Here is a 6,079-nt window from a genome sequence, read left to right on the forward strand (position 1 = left end):
TCCATTGGATGTTCTTTCCTGCTTTGTCAAAGATGAGTTGGCCATACGTTTGTGGGTCTAGTTCTGGGGTTTCTATTCTATTCCATTGGTCTGTGTGTCTGTTTTTGTGCCAATACCATGCTGTCTTGATGATGACAGCTTTGTAGTAGAGGCTAAAGTCTGGGATTGTGATGCCTCCTGCTTTGGTCTTCTTCTTCAAAATTCCTTTGGCTATTCGGGGCCTTTTGTGGTTCCATATGAATTTTAGGATGGCTTGTTCTAGTTTCGAGAAGAATTCTGGTGCAATTTTGATTGGGATTGCATTGAATGTGTAGATAGCTTTGGGTAGTATTGACATTTTGACAATATTTATTTTTCCAATCCATGAGCAGGGAATGTCTTTCCATTTCTTTAAATCTTCTTCAATTACCTTCATAAGTTTTCTATACTTTTCAGCATACAGATCCTTTACATCTTTGGTTAGGTTTATTCCTAGGTATTTTATGCTTCTTGGTGCAATTGTGAATGGGATCAGTTTCTTTATTTGTCTTTCTGTTGCTTCATTGTTAGTGTATAAGAATGCAACTGATTTCTGTACATTGATTTCATATCCTGCAACTTTGCTGAATTCATGTATCAGTTCTAGCAGACTTTTGGTGGAGTCTATCGGATTTTCCATGTATAATATCATGTCATCTGCAAAAAGTGAAAGCTTGACTTCATCTTTGCCAATTTTGATGCCTTTGATTTCCTTTGGTTGTCTGATTGCTGATGCTAGAACTTCCAGCACTATGTCAAACAACAGCGGTGAGAGTGGGCGTCCCTGTCGTGTTCCTGATCTCAGGGAAAAAGCTCTCAGTTTTTCCCCGTTGAGGATGATGTTAGCTGTGGGCTTTTCATAAATGGCTTTTATGATCTTTAAGTATGTTCCTTCTATCCCGACTTTCTCAAGGGTTTTTATTAAGAAAGGGTGCTGGATTTTGTCAAAGGCCTTTTCTGCATCGATTGACAGGATCATATGGTTCTTCTCTTTTTTTTGTTAATGTGATGTATCACGTTGATTGATTTGCGAATGTTGAACCAGCCCTGCAGCCCAGGAATGAATCCCACTTGATCATGGTGAATAATTCTTTTTATATGCTGCTGAATTCGATTTGCTAGTATCTTATTGAGAACTTTGCATGCATATTCATCAGGGATATTGGCCTGTAGTTCTCTTTTTTTACTGGCTCTGTGTCTGGTTTAGGAATCAAAGTAATACTGGCTTCATAGAATGAGTCTGGAAGTTTTCCTTCCCTTTCTATTTCTTGGAATAGCTTGAGAAGGACAGGTATTATCTCTGCTTTAAATGTCTGGTAGAACTCCCCTGGGAAGCCATCTGGTCCTGGACTCTTATTTGTTGGGAGATTTTTGATAACCGATTCAATTTCTTCGCCGCTTATGGGTCTGTTCAACTTTCTATTTCCTCCTGATTGAGTTTTGGAAGAGTGTGGATGTTCAGGAATTTGTCCACTTCTTCCAGGTTGTCCAATTTGTTGGCATATAATTTTTCATAGTATTCCCTGATAATTGCTTGTATCTCTGAGGGATTGGTTGTAATAATTACATTTTCATTCATGATTTTATCTATTTGGGTCATCTCCCTTTTCTTTTTGAGAAGCCTGGCTAGAGGTTTGTCAATTTTGTTTATTTTTTCAAAAAACCAACTCTTGGTTTCGTTGATCTGCTCTACAGTTTTTTTAGATTCTATATTGTTTATTTCTGCTCTGATCTTTATTATTTCTCTTCTTCTGCTGGGTTTAGGCTGCCTTTGCTCTTCTGCTTCTATTTCCTTTAGGTGTGCTGTTAGATTTTGTATTTGGGATTTTTCTTGTTTCTTGAGATAGGCCTGGATTGCAATGTATTTTCCTCTCAGGACTGCCTTCGCTGCGTCCCAAAGCGTTCGGATTGTTGTATTTTCATTTTTGTTTGTTTCCATCTATTTTTTGATTTCTTCTCTAATTGCCTGGTTGACCCACTCATTCGTTAGTAGGGTGTTCTTTAACCTCCATGCTTTTGGAGGTTTTCCAGACTTTTTCCTGTGGTTGATTTCAAGCTTCATAGCATTGTGGTCTGAAAGTATGCATGGTATAATTTCAATTCTTGTAAACTTATGAAGGGCTCTTTTGTGACCCAGTATATGATCTATCTTGGAGAATGTTCCATGTGCACTCGAGAAGAGAGTATATTCTGTTGCTTTGGGATGCAGAGTTCTAAATATATCTGTCAAGTCCATCTGATCCAATGTCTCATTCAGGGCCCTTGTTTCTTTATTGACCGTGTGTCTAGATGATCTATCCATTTCTGTAAGTGGGGTGTTAAAGTCCCCAGCAATTACCACATTCTTATCAATAAGGTTGCTTCTGTTTATGAGTAATTGTTTTATATATTTGGGGGCTCCGGTATTCCGCACATAGACATTTATAATTGTTAGCTCTTCCTGATGGATAGACCCTGTAACTAGTATATAATGTCCTTCTTCATCTCTTGTTACAGCCTTTAATTTAAAGTCTAGTTTGTCTGATATAAGTATGGCTACTCCAGCTTTCTTTTGGCTTCCAGTAGCATGATAAATAGTTCTCCATCCCCTCACTCTGAATCTAAAGGTGTCCTCAGGTCTAAAATGAGTCTCTTGTAGACAGCAAATAGATGGGTCTTGATTTTTTATCCATTCTGATACCCTATGTCTTTTGGTTGGCGCATTTAATCCATTTACATTCAGTGTTATTATAGAAAGGTACGGGTTTAGAGTCATTGTGATGTCTGTATGTTTTATGCTTGTAGTGATGTCTCTGGTACTTTGTCTCACAGGGTCCCCCTTAGGATCTCTTGTAGGGCTGGTTTAGTGGTGACAAATTCCTTCAGTTTTTGTTTGTTTGGGAAGACCTTTATCTCTCCTTCTATTCTAAATGACAGACTTGCTGGATAAAGGATTCTCGGCTGCATATTTTTTCTATCTAGCACACTGAAAATCTCGTGCCAATTCTTTCTGGCCTGCCAAGTTTCAAAAGAGAGATCAGTCACGAGTCTTATAGGTCTCCCTTTATATGTGAGGGCATGTTTACCCCTTGCTGCTTTCAGAACTTTCTCTTTATCCTTGTATTTTGCCAGTTTCACTATGATATGTCGTGCAGAAGATCGATTCAAGTTACGTCTGAAGGGAGTTCTCTGTGCCTCTTGGATTTCAATGCCTTTTTCCTTCCCCAGTTCAGGGAAGTTCTCAGCTATTATTTCTTCAAGTACCCCTTCAGCACCTTTCCCTCTCTCTTCCTCCTCTGGGATACCAATTATGCGTATATTATTTCTTTTTAGTGTATCACTTAGTTCTCTAATTTTCCCCTCATACTCCTGGATTTTTTTATCTCTCTTTTTCTCAGCTTCCTCTTTTTCCATAACTTTATCTTCTAGTTCACCTATTCTCTCCTCTGCCTCTTCCATCCAAGCCGTGGTGGTTTCCATTTTGTTTTGCCTTTCGTTTAAAGCGTTTTTCAGCTCCTGGTGACTGTTCCTTAGTCCCTTGATCTCTGTAGCAAGAGATTCTCTGCTGTCCTGTATACTGTTTTCAAGCCCAGTGATTAATTTTATGACTATTATCCTACATTCACTTTCTGTTATATTATTTAAATCCTTTTTGATCAGCTCATTAGCTGTTGTTATTTCCTGGAGATTCTTCTGAGGGGAATTCTTCTGCTTGGTCATTTTGGATAGTCCCTGGTGTGGTGAGGACCTGCAGGGCACTTCCCCTGTGCTGTGGTGTATAACTGGAGTTGGTGGGCGGGGCCGCAGTCAGTCCTGATGTCTGCCCCCAGCCCACCGCTGGGGCCACAGTCAGACTGGTGTGTGCCTTCTCTTCCCCTCTCCTAGGGGCGGGATTCACTGTGGGGTGGCGTGACCCGTCTGGGCTACTTGCACACTGCCAGGCTTGTGATGCTGGGGATCTGGCGTATTAGCTGGGGTGGGTAGGCAAGGTGCACGGCGGCAGGGGGTCAGGCTTAGCTTGCTTCTCCTTAGGTGATCCACTTCAGGAGGGGCCCTGTGGCAGCTGGAGGGAGTCAGATCCACTGCCAGAGGTTTGGCTCTGCAGAAGCACAGAGTTGGGTGTTTGCACGGAGGGAGCAAGTTCCCTGGCGGGAACTGGTTCCCTTTGGGAGTTTGGCTGGGGGTGGGCGGGGGAGATGGTGCTGGCAAGCGCCTTTGTTCCCCACCAAACTGAGCTCTGTCGTCCGGGAGCTCCGCAGCTCTCCCTCCCTTTGTCCTCCAGCCTTCCCGCTTTCCGAGTAGAGCTGTTAACTTATGACCTCCCAGACGCTAAGTTGCGCTTGCTGTCGGAACACAGTCCGTCAGGCCCCTCCGCTTTTGCAAGCCAGACTCAGGGACTCCGCTTGGCTGGGGAGCTGCCCCTCTGCCCCGGCTCCCTCCTGCCAGTCCGTGGAGCGCGCACCGCCTCGCCGCCCTTCCTACCCTCTTCTGTGGGCCTCTCGTCTGCACTTGGGTCTGGCGACTCCATTCTGCTAATCCTCTGGTGGTTTTCTGGGTTATTTAGGCAGGTGTGGGTGGAATCTAAGTGATCAGCAGGACGCGCGGTGAGCCCAGCGTCCTCCTACGCCGCCATCTTCCCCTCGAGCCCACTTATTGTTTCTTATGTTGTCTATTTTAGTCATTCTGACAGGTGTGAGATTATATTTTATTTTAGTTTTGATTTGCATTTTGCTGATGATAAGTGATATTGAGAATTTTTCATGTGTCTGTTGGCCACTCGTATGTCTTCATTGGAAAATGTCTATTCATGTCTTCTTCCCATTTTTCAATTGGATTATTGAAAATAATTTTTCCCATTTTTCAATTGGATTATTTGTTTTTTGGGGGATGTTAAGTTGTGTAAGTTCTTTATATATTTTGGATGCTAACCCTTTATCAGATATGTCATTTGCAAATATCTTCTCCCATTCCATAGGTTGACTTTTAATTTTGTTGATTGTTTCCTTTGCTGTACAGAATCATTTTATTTTTAAGCTTTTTATTTTTATTTTTATTTTAAGACCCAATAGTTTATTTTTTCTTTTGTTTTCATTGCCTCAAAAGACATATCCAGAAAGAAATTGCTATGGCTAATGTCAAAAAGTGTACTGCCTGTGTTCTCCTCTAGGATTTTTATGGTTTCAGGTCTTACATTTAGGTTTTAATCCATTGTGAATTTATTTTTGTGTATGGTGCAGGAAAGTGGTCCAGTTTCATTTTAGTTTTTGCATGTTGCTGTCCAGTTTTACCAACAGCATTTATTAAAGAGACTGTCCTTTCCCCATTGGATATTCTTCCCTGCTTATTGAAGATTAATTGATCTTATAGTCGTGGGTTCATTTGTGGGTTTTTTATTCTGTTCTATTCTATCATTTCCCTTTGATTCCTTCTTAGAGTTTTTATGTCTCTGCTTACATTACCCATCTGTCTTGTATGTTGTCTGCTTTTTCCATTAGAGTCCTTAGCATATTAATCATTCTTGTTTTAAATTCCCAATATGATAATGTACATGTTCCTGCTATATCTGAATCTGATTTTGAGGCTTTCTCAGTCTTTCCAAACTGTGTTTTTGTATTTTTTCATGCCTTGTACTTTGTTTGGAAGCTAGATATAATGTTCTAGATAAGTGGAACTGTAGTAAATAATCCTTTAGTGAGAGGTTTTATGTTTGTCTGGATAGGCTTAGGCTATGTTTACTGATGAGGGAGCATAGTGCAAGCTGAGAGCAACATACAAGCTAGCACCCCCCACACAACCGGTGGAATATGTGTGATATTCTTTGAACACACCTGGCTACCCAAGAACAAACAAAAGGGGTTTAAGTGCTTGTCATGGTGATGTGGGAAACTAAGGCAAATGAAACATTAAATTCCCTTACTGCCTACAACCCATTGAAAAGCCCTTGAAACAGGTAGAGTGACCGCCCTCTAGAAGCTCAGCTGTGTTGATGATGACACTTTGCTAGGGGCAAAAGGGATTTCTGATTTCTTCTGATTTCTGAAGCCTCAAAATCAGTTTCAGATATAGCAGGAACTTGTACATT

Source organism: Lynx canadensis, chromosome X (assembly GCF_007474595.2).
Source record: "Lynx canadensis isolate LIC74 chromosome X, mLynCan4.pri.v2, whole genome shotgun sequence".
In the NCBI taxonomy this organism is placed as follows: domain Eukaryota; kingdom Metazoa; phylum Chordata; class Mammalia; order Carnivora; family Felidae; genus Lynx; species Lynx canadensis.